Consider the following 14,337-nt stretch of genomic DNA (forward strand, 5'->3'; position numbering starts at 1 on the left):
TCTATAAAAGGGAAAATAAAATGTTATTTTATACATGTTCACTTAAGAATATGTATATAGAGGCTGGGGAGGTGGCTCAAGTGGTAGCGCGCTCACCTGGCATACGCACGGCCCGGGTTCGATCCTCAGCTCCACATACAAACAAAGATGTTGTGTCTGCCAAATACTAAAAAATAGATATTAAAATTCTCTCTCTCTCTCCCTCTCTCTCACTCTCTCACTCTTTAAAAAATATATTAAAAAAGAATATGTATATATTTTTAATTTTTATTTCTTTGAATGTCAAAATTAATCTATAGTAGAGGGACCACTTAATTCCATTTATAATAAAGAAAATTATAGTTACAAGTCAATGCCATTTGCTGTTTGTTTTCTAGCTACTCAGGCAATCAAGGAAGCCTGCTGCTGTGAAAGCCTCCTTGGTATCTGGGGGAGGGAATAAGAAAGGTGAGAAAAAAGTGGTTAGTTAGGAGAGATGTTGAAGAGGAAGTATGTATACCCTGAACTTTGGATTTGAATATTTATTTATTCATTTATTTATTGTGGTGCTGGGGATTGAACCCAGGGCCTTGCATTTGCTAGGCAAGTACTCTACCATGGAGCTACATCCCCAGCCCTTGCATTTGAATTTTATTAACATATGCTGAATCTATATGTGTTTGAAAAGTAGCATCACTCATTTGTGAGATGTCTTTTGCTTATTCCAGTGCTTGCCCCATGTCATTAGAGCAGAATTGACAAGGTGACAGGAATGGATGCAGTCAATGGGTCTTTCAGCAGCTGGGCTGCCTCTGTGGTCCTGACTTCTCAGGAAACCAGACCAGCTAGCAACTTGGCAGCAAAATGATAATATGCAATCACAGAATGATTGTCTCTTATGTCTGTGGGATAAACATCCTAAAGGATGTGCTAACTTTATAGAAATGTTTTTGTATTGTCTGTGGCTGTTTTTGATCACCAGTAGCAAAGTAGTTGGGACAAAGACCATTATCACTTACAAAGACTAAACTATTTACTATCTGTCCCTATAAGTTTTTAAACTTGTACATTAAACCAATAGGGCCCTTTAGCAGGGTCAGGACCATGAAACAAGCATATTGGTGTCTCCCAATATCATTTCAATGAACTCATTCATTGAATTTATGTTCCCATCTCTGCAGATACAGGCCCTGCTGGCTAAGAGGTTCTGAACCTTAAAGAGCAAGGTACAGGGTCCCCTGGAAATATAGTAAGGGTTCCAAGGAATCTGACAATATCTGCCTCAAGTAGTTACTTTAGGATTTCCACACTGATGGGATAGTAGCAAAGAAAGGAGTTGCAATATTGATCACCTCCAAAGCCTCTACTTACTGCTACATAATGGACAGAGAATTCAGAGAGGTAACTGTGTTTCCACAGAGTCTTGGCAGCCAAGCTCTCAGGATTGAAGGTGTGGATCACTATACCAGGCAAGCAGCTTAGTAGAGCTGAAGTACTGGCCAAGAATAAGGAAATTCTGGAAAGGATGGCAGAAGAAAAATAATAGTGATCAGCCTGTGACCAGTAGCAGCAACAGGGACTGGCTAGTTCCACTGACCCTCCCATTCTGTGTTTTCTAGAGATTACAAATGGCCTCTCACTCAGTCCACAGCAGCTTAAGGTGGGCATGGGAGGGTCTGCATGGTACAAAGGGTGGGCTAAAGTGGGTGCTGTTGGTACTGTCACGTCTCCTCTGTGCTCTTCCACTTTTGGTTGCAGCCGTGGTGGGCATTTTCATGTGAGCTGAGCTCATTCTGACAGCATCCCTCCTGTACCACTCTTCACTTTTCTGCTCTCTGCCCCCAAACTGCAAGAATCTCAGCTTGTATGCAAGTGTCGTGGGAAAGTGCTGGGCTTAACACCCTATTAACACCCTCAACTAACAGGGATCAGGCCATGGAGAAATGCCTCAGATTTATGTTTTGCAGACAGAGATGATGGGAGGAATTTTTTCCTGCTATCAGAAAAGGAATCGAGTCCCTGTTGCCTATGGAGAAAACTTCAGAAGCACAGCTGTATATTGGCATTTCCTCCTCCCCTGAGTATGTTTTCTATTCCATTTTCCTAATAAACTATTCCTAAATAAACTATCTGAAACAAGTTCTTGTCTTGGCTTTTCTCTCAGAGAAACACAAACTGAAACACTCCCACGGAGACCAGAAACAAGCATGTCTATAATCGCCACTACTGTGACACAGAACTTATTTAAGTTGAAATGCTCTGTGGATTACCTCACAAATTCAGGCCTTGTAAAGAAGTTCAATGATTAAGTTATAAAATAATCAGTGACTTTCCATTATAATAGCAATATCCCACTAAAAATACGGAAGACAAGATTATGTTCATCATAAGAATAAAACCATAAAACGGTGAAGTCATAGTGGCAATACAACTATTCATATTAGTGAATGTAAAAGATCTTGGATGAATTTTAGAAACACTTAAAAGACATAAAGGAAGATCTGAGTAAATGGACAGTTACGTTTCTGATATTTTAAAGATGTGAACTCTCCCTAAACCAATAAATTGAACACAATTCCAATTAAATTTCATTGGGACTTTTTCCTCTGTTTTTCCCCCAGGAACCCATTAAACTTTTTATAACAGAGGAAAATAAAAGTTCACAAAAAAGCTTAGTTGATTTGGCAAAATAAAAACAGGAAAGAGGCATCACCTTATTGCACATGAACATATTATTTAAGACAGTAGTAAAAATTGTGTAGGAAGAGTCATAGGTTCATATAAAAATAAAATGACATGTAAATGTGAATCTGAAATATATCAGTGATACTATGAAATAGTAAGGAAGACTTCATAGAGTGTTCAGACAATTGGTTCATGATATGGAGGAAAAAAACCTATGGGCCTTATATACAATTATTATTTTATTTTTTAGTTGTAGTTGGACACAATATCTTTATTTTTACTTGTTTTTATTTTTATGTGGTGCTGAGGATCGAACCCAGCACCTTGCATGTGCTAGGTGAGCGCTTTACTGTTGAGCCACAACCTCAGCCTCACAATTATTCTTAACATGTAGTAAATATGAAAGATAATTTATGTTTCATAAATAAGGATTTGGGGACCTTATGAAGGTCTCCTAAAGATCCACAAGAAAAAAAAAGTGGAAAATTGGTGGATTTTACTAAATGAAAATGAAGGAAACAGTGACAAAGTTAACAGATGAATGAGATATTAACAGGGTCCAAAACTAGTGAGAAATTAATACTTAACCATACAAGTTTTTATAACTTAACAAAAATCATCTTGACTCAACTGATAAGGGCAATGAATAAAAACATACTCGTTTCTTATTCGATTAAAATATAAAAATCTAAAGGTTTGAATACACAATTTTCAAAAAATGGAACTCAAGTGCTCAACAACTGTGTGAGGGGATATTCAACCTTATGAGGAATCAGAAATGCAAAGTAAAACGAAGTCTCTCTTTAAAACCATTCCTTTAACAGATGAGGAAGCTGGAAGGTACCAGTGCTGCTGAGGGCGTGGCTAAAACTGGAGTCCAAGAAGGTGACTGGGACTGTAGACAGGGCAGTCACTCTGGGGGGCAGCCTGACAGTTCTGGGAAACATATACACCTGGGTTCCAGCACTCCATTCCTTATTTTATCCTCAGAGAGGAACTCGTCAATAAGATAATTTTGTACGCACAAAGATGTTTAAGTGGAGACATTAGAAGCAACTGTTCACTACAGGCATGGGTGAGTAAAATATGATGGCTGCAGGATAGGAAATACGGCACAATCATCAGAATTACTTGCTAGAGCTGTTATTACCGAAAACTTGGTCCTTGTCCCCAATGCCAATTCAATAACAAGGACACAGTTTCGAGAAAAAGGAAAAAGAAAATTTTTTGCTTTGTTGGTAAAGGAGAAGCACAGGGGTCTCCTGTCCTAGAGCCTATGATTCTGTGCATCAGGGAGAACAGGGTTTTTGAAGAAGTGATCCATTCCAGGTGTTCGCCGTGGGGGGTTGTGATTCACTTGTTAATTTGGGAGGCAGCTTTTCCTTAGATCTCCAGGCCCCATCCCTAAAGTTTGAATTATTTGGTTCTTGTGGTGGCTGTGTGCTCAGCCTAGGATAGGTAAAAGGTAATCCTGCCCCCTCACTCAGGTAGGGAAGGGGAGGGGAGAAGAGGAAAAGAAAACATGTCCATGTTAAAATTCGCCTCAGTGGTAGAGCAGCAAGGGCTATCTTCAAAGTATGAGGTGGACCACCGTCACAGAGCTACAATACAAAATGCACCTTCAAACTCTGTAAGGAATAATGCGATCCAAATATAAATTCACTTTTATGTTTAAACATTTTAAAAGGACTTAGTTTTCTACATGTCCGATGTTATCAGAATTGGCTCCTATAGGGCAAATGGCAGAAATGGGTGTAATCTGGAGATGGAGAAGAAAATATAATGATGGTAGTAGATAAGAAAAAAAATGCATAAAACATTAGGGTTGGTGTGAAAAACATATGGCACAACATACTGCAAAAATATAAATTAATATACACATAGATGGTATTATTAGAAATATTAATGCTAATGAGTTATTGACCAAGAAACTGCTTTGGTTTATATCAAGTAAAACAAATAAAAGAGAATACAAGAAGAAAAGGAAATGGAGACAGACCTGCTTCACTAAGCAGTGGAGGGACCCATTTTCAAGAAGAAAATGCCGAAGGACTACTACTACAAGGATCTGAGTTTTACAGGGTTAAGCAGGGCCACATCACAGGAGGAGTTTATAAGTTACTTTTCCTGGTCTTAAACTTTTGGTGGTCCAGGGAACTGGCTCAGTAAGAGAAATTTCAAAAGATCAGAGTCCTGAGTATCCTTTTACCCCCAAGGGGTTGTAAGTTTCCACTTCCTTCTTAAAGACTTGGGATCAGTTTTGCTTAGTCATGTTCAAGAAGAGCTATCAAGATTGAGTAGGACGCTTATGATGGCCTTAATGAAAACATTTTAATTTTGATCCCAAAATGAGACTTGGAAGTTGTTTTTTATCTTTATTGGTCCCAGAGCGTCAGTTATAACATTAAATTCAATTGCATGTGAGTTGAGGCACGTAGGAAAAAATATAAATGAAAATTCTTTATACTGAAATTATTAAAGACAAACAGTGACAATTTGAGGCCTCTTCCAATTCTATGATATGGTTAGTGTCACTATATTAATTTATAATTGATCTTTGGGGGTTTTCTCAACTGATTTCAAATAAGAGCTAAAATAATAATAATAATAAAGTGATACAGTTAGTCTTATAGACATTACACGTAAGAAAACCACCACAATAAAACATAGTACTTATCATTTATCTTAACCAATCATATAAGTTCTAGCATAATGGCTACATACCCATTCTATGGGCTCTTTTCTAGTTAAATTTTTAGGGAAGTTCACCATAAGGAAGGTGATTGAAATAAAAGACTCCTATCTTAAATCTACATAGTAAGTGCATGAATTATTCCTGAGTAGAGAGGAATGTCCTACTTCCCTTCACACACTGAACAAAAGTGGCAATACAGATTTTGTGGCTGAGGATGAAACTCAGAACCCTCTGACAGTTCTCTCGTAGCTTTAAAAGGCTACTTCACTGTCACCTGAGAAGATCTGGGCAGGGTAGGAACTGGGCATTAACACTCAGTATACTTTTCGATGTTTTTTTTTTTTTTTCTGAACTCAATATTCACATCTTGATTTCTCATATAAGAAAAAAAAATCATCACTGATCCACAGACAAAAGTTATATAAAATAAGTTCAGAAGATTTAACTATCAGTCCCATTGACCAGCCTCATATGGCAATCAGAGCATATAAATAGTGTCCTTGTAATGATGATTGGGACAGTCACCTTCTCACGGATCAGAAACATACACACCAACACTCCATTATATGTGGATTTTGGTGCTCCCATTTCCATTTCCACCTTCCTGGGTGGCCTGGGAGGAGGCAGAGCTGGAGCTTCTGGGGTGAGGCTGACCACTGAGTCCCACAGGTATGCCTAGCCGGTGACTTATCTGCAAAGCTGCGTCATCAGATTCCTAGCGCTCCAGCTCTTCCCACACCAGTTGTCTGTTCCCTGTGGATTTCACTGTCACAACCCAGTCTTTCATCGTAACTAAGGAAAAGAACCCAGGGTATTGCTGGTGCGGTGATGCATGCTCATACATAGAAAGTGCCTTAAGAAATCTGGGGGTCAAGCAACCTGTTTCTAGTTAGGTAAGCCTGGAGAGTCACAGCAAAAATTAGCAATTCTTAGTCACTGGAGTAATTTCTCAATAATCATACCCTCCAGTGAAGGCAGGGCCATCAGTGCTTGGAGTATTAAGAAAGTCACACTATTACTGAAGATAAACCTAAATAGACCCTCCTACTTCACATCCTCTTAATTGACTTAAAAATCTCTAATTTTGGAGGTTGCATAGCTAGGCAATACATTATTTGCTGTAAACAACACCTCTGACCTGTGGGTTAAGGTAATAGTTACTCTTCAGGAGTCTGAAGGTCACTTTTGCTGAAAGCACTGGCTCTTCACTTGGTCTGCAGATGTTGGATGGGTGACTGGAATGGATCGAAAATGCTTGGTGTCTCTGTCCTCAGATTGTGTCTCTCTCCTTTGTTGCCTTAACCTTTGGGTCAGATTCTGCTCTGCTCTATTGAACGAAACTGTAATAATATAAGGTCAACTTGACCTACACTTGCCTAGTCCTGCCCTTCTTATGGCTGAAGACACCTACCAGCTGCCATGAGTGTTAATACTAGACCCTAAAAGGAGTAAAACAGGTGATACCCAAGCACCTGGAAAAATCTCTTCCTATTCCCAGAAAAGACAGGAATATTTCTCCCTATTGTAGTCTATTCTTTCTCCTCATTTTTTTTTTCAACCTCTATCTATCTGTAACCCCTCACCCCTGTTGGAGTTGAGAAGCTGGTTTGTGAGCAAAGCTCCTGTTATGGTTTAGATGGGAAGTATCCCCCAAAAGCCTATGTGTGAGACAACACAAGAGCACTCAGAGGTGAAATGACTGGGTTATGAGAGTCTTAATCTAATCAGATCATTAATCTACTTGAATGAATGGGTTAACTTGTGGCACTGTAGGCAGATAGGGTATGGCTAGGGGAGGTGGGTCAATGTGCCTTTGGGGCTTATATTTTGTCCTTGTTGAATGAAACTCTCTCTGTTTCCTTGTTTCCATGTCCTCAGCTGCCTTCCTCCTCCACACTCTTCCACCCTGAGGGTCTGCCTCACCTTGGGCCCGGTCAAGATGGACAAAGGTGCGATATATGCAGTCAAGGGGAGAAATAAAGAATGTCCACATGCTATGCCCTTTTGAATGCTTTGTTCACTCAAAATCACTCAATACAATTTCCCTCTGTAGGTTCTTAATCAAGAAATGACAATCCTTCATGTTGGGCACTACAAACACAATACTTCAGACTGATAAAAGCAATAAACACAACTAATTCAAAGCCAACAAATTCTAAGTTAACTCTAAGCACCGCAAACACCTTAACCATGACAGACCTATTGCAGACATTCCTTCTGCATGCTATGTGCTTCAGTGCTAGATTTCAAGTCTTAAGTCTTAGGTCTCAAGTCCAGCAGAGGCACACTCACTCAGACTGCAGCAATCAGGCCAGGAACCAATGGAGGCTTCTCCTGGTATGGAGTGGACAGCTGGCTGAGGAGACAGATGGTCATAAGGAGAAGGCGCCTTTCTCACCAAGGTCAAGAGGCTGCTGTAGGGTTTGAGAGCAGTGAGAAGGATGCAGAGGACCAGGCAGATGTTGAGAAGAGTTGGGATGGCAGTCTAGTCCTCATCAGGGTCTCTGGCATGTGTGTATGCATCAGTATCAGCTGGTTTGAATGTCTGTTCATTTGCTCCAATATTTATACTAAATTTTGGGAGCTTCTGCACACCCTTTTGGTCCCTATCAGTTGTTCCCAGGTTTCTCAGAGACATCCTACATCTTAGAGTTAGGACATACGGTCTGGTGGTTTCTGCCCTGATATTACCTTTCTGACTCTTATCAGGGTTAAGGCAAATGGCATGTTTATGTCAAGTGACTTCACTCTGACTCTTCTAGGGGCTGTGGAAAGTGACTTGTTTTATCAGGGTATGCCCCATGACATATTGGAGGGCTCTGTGGGCTTGCCTGGTGGGACTGCAGGTTTATTTCAAGAAGGAGTTTTAAAATGGAGTTGCTTAGGCTAAGGCCATTCCTACAGGCCCAGAGAAATGGAGCTGGCTGTCTACGGACTGAGACCTCTGAAACCGTGAGAGTCAAATAAACTTACCTCCTCTAAAATTGTTCTTGTCAGATCTTTTGGTCACAGTGATGAAAAAGCTGACCAAAACAATTCTACCTTTCTCCCAAATATTCATCTCTTGGAAATTTGTTTTCCTATGGGATAAGCTTCTGAACCTAGGTTTGGTAAAAAGACCTCCAGATTTTCATTTGATCTGTAGTTATGGAGGAAGGTAAACATCTCAGGTTAAGGTTTACAGAATATAAAAATACCTTGATATTTTATAGAATTAGAGTGTTTTGAAGAAAAAAAAACCCATGAAAATGAAGAGTGAAAGGAAATAACATTGTGAATGTCTATAAGCGTATTTTTCCCCTCATCTTCAACACTTCATTAGGAAGCGGTCGTGGAGTGCACCTATACCCAAAAGCACCTGTTCACCAGCCAGGTGTTTTCTAACCCACGACCACTTACCTCCACCACCCCATTCACTAGCCCCCCAGCACCTCTGGTCTCTTCATGATCTTCAGCTTCAGGGTCACAGTGTTGATTTTGGACAAGATGCTGCCAATTGTGTGCCTTGTCATTGTATTTTCAGCCCAGTTGGCCTTTCAAATGCAAATGCTAAGTGTTTTTTCTTAAACAGTAGGATAACCTGAGTCCCCCTCCCCTTTTCCTTTTCTCTTGCTGCGCTGGGGATGGAACACAGGGCCTGCCAAGCCTGTGCTCTACCACTGAGCTACATCCTCCTAAGTGTTCTCAGGCCTTGGAGACAAACTCCCATACTGCTGATGGGAGTGTTGACTGGCACAACTTTCTTGCCAGTTTATGTTATATCTGAAGTCTTAAAACTCCACTGGAGATGTTTTCTCTCCTTCTGGGGCTATGTCTATGTCTCTTCATCCTCTTCCTCCTCAGAATCATCCAGACTTCTTGGGAAACTTGGACTGCTTGTGGGATGTGGTAAACAGCTGTGGTCCAGGCCCAGGAATTCCTGAAGAACACGGGGTCATCAAGTGAAGAAAAGGCACACTGAGACCTCACACGATTTCCCCCAAGGTCTTGGGTAAGTAGGAAATGTGCATGTACTAGACCAGGATTTGCACACTTCCCAATTGGCTTGAAAATTTTCAGAACATATTTTAACTATCCACAAGGATTAGCTAGCTTTTTCCTCGAACAATAGAAACAGAGCAAATAAAGAACAATAAAAACAGAGCAAAGAAAAAAAATCAAATTAAACTATATTTATCACCTTCTTTTCATAAAGATAGCGATTTTACAAGCTTTGAAGTAGGAAGGATATAATAAGAATTTTGACCAAGTACAGAATTGTAAAAATGTTATTCACGGTCTTTGTGTTTACATTTCTCTGTGACTATTGAAGTCTGTCAACTCCTGGCACTCTTCTGGGGAGCAGTGTTTAGAAAACACTATTCTACACTTTCCCTCAGAGGAAAGAGGCTTTTGTGAGTACTGTATTCATCTACCTCAATTACTGAAATTGGGTTGTTGTTGTTGTTGAGCCATTTATATTTAAAAGTTAACAGTAAAGCTTTTAGTTATTTTTTTATGATTGCATAACCTCATTTACATTTAATTTATTTATCCATCTATCTATCTATCCTCTATCACCATCTGAGACAGATCTTGCTATGTTGTCCAGCTGACTTTGAACACCAGGGTTTCAAGGGAATCTCCTGCCTTAGCTTCCCAAGTAACTGGGACACAGTTGTGTGTCACCACATCTGGAGGTTATTTAATGTTAATTACTTTGTAATTATTTAAGTGGAAGGCAGATCCTAGTTTTAGTTTACTATGAATGTTAATAATTTAAAGATCCACAAACCAACTTGAATGAATTTATTTATGTTTCGGTTATAGTAGTAACTAATATAAACACAGTTCCTAGTGGAAATTGGCCACTCACTAAATGTGTGTTAAAAGAATAATGAATATATTCTCAGTTTTCAATAAAACTTTTGTAGAAGAGCTATATGGAAAGAGTCAGGGTCTTTCAATAAATCAAGAAGAACCAAGACCCTTTTCCTCATGTACATATTCAAGTTTAGTTAACAGAAATAAAATAAAATCTCTACATATTCCATAACTTTCTACATCAGAATATATAGGAATATGTAACAGATTTTGAGAATACCAAGAAACTTGAGTCATTGATTAATTATTTATCTTTTATATTATCTCATAGTAAGTAGCTTCCTTGTATATGTTAAGTATGTTAAAAACAAAACAAAACACAACACAAACAAACCAGTGAAATACAAATGAGGATTTTTCACTGATAAACGAGAGGGGGGCAGGGTTGGGGGTAGTGGGAGAGCGCTAGCCTAGAATGTGAGCAGTCCTGGGTTGGTCTCCAGCATTCTGAAACAAACCAAAAAACTAGAGGCAGAGTTGGCTTTGCATGGTTGTGCAGGACTGTAAAATTGGCCATGCAGGTTCAAATTCTAAAAAGTGAACTACATATTCAGCAGGACAAATTTTAGTTGTTCTGTGACATTAAAAATTTTTGTCAAAACATTAAAAAACCCCTTAGTGTAGGATATAAATCTGTAGAGGAATTAAAAAGTAAAAGGGAAATTTCCTTAGTGCACTGAGATTTAAAACATTAGAAACACTGAAAATTGAAATGTTTTATTTCTTTACAAAAAACATATGCGGAGGGGCTGGGGTTGTGGCTCATTGGTAAAGCACTTGCCTAGCATGTGTGAGTCACTGGGTTTGATTCTCAGCACCATGTATAAATTCATAAATAAATAAAGGCCCATCAACAACTAAAGAATTTTAGAAAGGGGCTGGGGCTGTGACTCAGTAGTAGAGTGCTTGCCTAGCATGCATGAGGCACTGGGTTCGATTCTCAGCACCACATAAAAATAAAATAAAGGTAGTGTGTTCATCTACCAGTAAAATATATATTTTAAAAAAAACCATATGCAGAGTAATTTGAACAGTGCTTGCCTTCTCATATATTTCATTGTATCCCTTACAATGTGAATTGAGTGTGTTTTCTATGCATTGGTGAATTTTCACACTCTTCTAAATATGGTTTTCCTTCCAACATTTTTCTTTTGCATTTTCATTATTGTGAAATATCTCTAATAATTAATTCTTCCTTTAATATGAAAAATGTTGCTTGTGTAACTTCTTCCAACTTCATTCTTTAAATCACACTTTCCTTATTTACATTGACAAATTGGCCTTCCCTATGTTCTTCTGGGTGTTCCCAGGATCTCTCAAGTGGTGACAGAGTCCACATTCCCATGCTCAGCTATTTTTCTATATATCTATTAAATTTGCTTTGATTTCACTTCCCATGTTACCATAGTTACATTTCTTTGCTGTGCTTTCATCTTTACTGACGCATTTTTTTCAATTATAATTTATGTAAAATGTCACATAGGTTTATTACCAGGAGACCAGGAAGCAATACTGAGCAATGTTGCAGTTGTCTAGTGACCAATCAGCAACAGGTGATAACAGCTGGTTGCTGAGCTTGATGCACATCTGTTACTTAGGCAATGCTTTATAGACTGAAGAGCCAGCAGTGGAGTTTGTACTTTGTGCTATCACTCACAGTTACTGTATTGTGATAATTGAAACTGCAACTCTAATGTTAAACACTTGGAGTTATGTAACAAAACTGTGGTACTTGAACTTTGTATCAAAACTGTGCACAGAGCTTTGTATACACAGGGGAGATTTGCTAAAACGTAGACAACTGTGATGCAAAATTCAAGATAACAGGAGTCTTAGGTCTCATCCAAGGAACTTTGTTTATAAAAGCTGAGGTTATTCCCTTAAAAAATGATCCACAGTCTAAGTGGTGCCAAGTCTTGAAGCAAATGGAAAACAGAGCGAAGGAGCCACTACATCTACCCGTATGGCAGGGAACAATCTGTGCACTTCAAATGCAGTTATTTTTGTTGTGCAAGTGTTTATTCTTTGAACCAAAGAGAGAATCACACTGAGAAGAACAAAGCTGCCTTACTTTCCTGTCCTACCCTTCCACTTAACAATTGGCCACTTCCTGAGAAGGTGTGGAAGCAGAAGTTCTCAGGCCCGGAATTGTGGCCTCATTCCAGAGAACTTTTCCTTTGACTATTTTATAACTGCACTGGAAAGTCAAGGTCGGAGGGTAAAGAGGTAAATATTTTCCTTCAGAACTTTTTCTTTTTTAAAATGGCAATTGAAATAGGAGAGTTGGAAACATCTTTACACCATCTTCCTTTCTCGTTTATTCTGAGGGAATGTCAAAGCATACAAAGGAGCTCAGCTCTTAGGTGTCAAAAAGATGATTGAAAATTGAGTTCAGGACTGAAAAGAATTGCCTGAGCTCTTTTTTAAGTCCAAGCTAGTACCACATCTATTAAGCCTCCAAGATAGAGAACATTTAAATTATCACTTAAATATAGCAATCTTGTCTTTATTTTAAACAATTTCAACAGATTCATGTTGATTTGGAAATTTGACTAAAAAAATGTTCATTTTATGTAGGAAATTAAAAAAAAAATCTGAGAATTAGAGTTCATCCTGTCCTTCTGATAAGATCTGAGAGTTTCATTTCAGCTTTATGCTGGGCTAAGTCAGATCTCACAAGTATCTTTGATGATGGCAAAAACATCCGGTTAGCTGGGTGTAGTGGCGTATGCCTGTAATCTCAAGCAGTTTAGGAGGCTGAGGCAGGAGGATCGAAAGTTCAAAGCCAGCCTCCGCAATTTAGCAAGGCCCTAAACAAATTAGCAATATCTTGTCTCAAAATTAAAAATTAAAAAAGGGCTGGAGATTTGGCTCAGTGGTTAAGCACCCAGGGGTTCAATCCCTGATACGGGGGGTGGGAGTGGTGGGGGTGGGGAGAACTGCCAAAATTATGCTCTTTACAGCTGTAAGCCTTACATTAAGATTTATGGGGTTGTTTTGCTTTTATAAAATGGGAAGAGTAACAGTATGTCCCTAGATATTGGTGGTGCCTGTTAATGGGGAATCTGCACAGTGCTCAAGACAGCCCCTAATGCAGGGTCAGTGCTGCAACACACAGGGTCAGTGCTGCAACACTCACACAGGGTCAGTGCTACAACACTCACACAGGGTCAGTGCTGCATCCCTCACAGCTGCTGTCATTCAGTGACTGCTGTCTCACTTTTGGTCTCTTCCCTTCCCCAGTGGTAATTCTTTGTATTTCCACATCTGTTTCTACAGACTTTCTCAGAACACCCAATAGATAAGGTCTCCCTTTAACATGCCCTTTCTTTTTAACACCTAAACATGGTTGTAACCATAGAGTGGCATATTTGATTATGTCTGTTTTCCTGACAGAGTCTTCATCTGAGTGAGGCTGTCTGTTTTCTTTGTCATAGTATCCTCAGTGTCTGCCAACTGCCTCCCAGTGTATTCAACACATTAAGCACTCAAATTTGTGCACGCATGCACATGTGCGCGCAAATCTGTTGGCTTGGTAGATATTTATTAAATGATTCATGAGAGAAACAATGAAGACATTCTTCCTTTAGTGAGCTGCTATCTCTACCAATTTAGAAAGAATATTGTTTAGGATTCTTTTTTTTTTAATTTCTATTTGTCTTTTTTTGGTTATATATAACAGTAGAATCTGTTTTGATGCATTTATTTAAACATGGAATATGTCTTATTCTAATTAGGATCCCATTCTTGTGGTTGTACTCGATTCACTGTGGTGTATTCATATGTGCATAGGAAAAGTAATGTCAAATTTGTTCTATTGTCTTTCCCATTCCCAACCCCTTTCCCTTCCTTTTATTCCCTGCTGTCTACTCCACTAAACTTCTATTCCTTGCCCCCAACCCCCACACCTTGTTGTAGGTCAGCGTTCACATATAGAGAGAACATTTGACCTTCAGTTTTTTGGGTTTGGCTTATTTCACTTAGCATGATAGTCTCCAGATCCATCCATTTACTGGCAAATATCACATAGTCATTTTTGTTTAAGATTCTGTAGCAGAAATGAGACCAGAACATAGGATACCTATGAATTCCTAGCTTAATGCTCCATTCCAAGG

The sequence above is a fragment of the Ictidomys tridecemlineatus genome, chromosome 9, assembly GCF_052094955.1.
Source record: "Ictidomys tridecemlineatus isolate mIctTri1 chromosome 9, mIctTri1.hap1, whole genome shotgun sequence".
Classification (NCBI taxonomy): Eukaryota; Metazoa; Chordata; class Mammalia; order Rodentia; family Sciuridae; genus Ictidomys; species Ictidomys tridecemlineatus.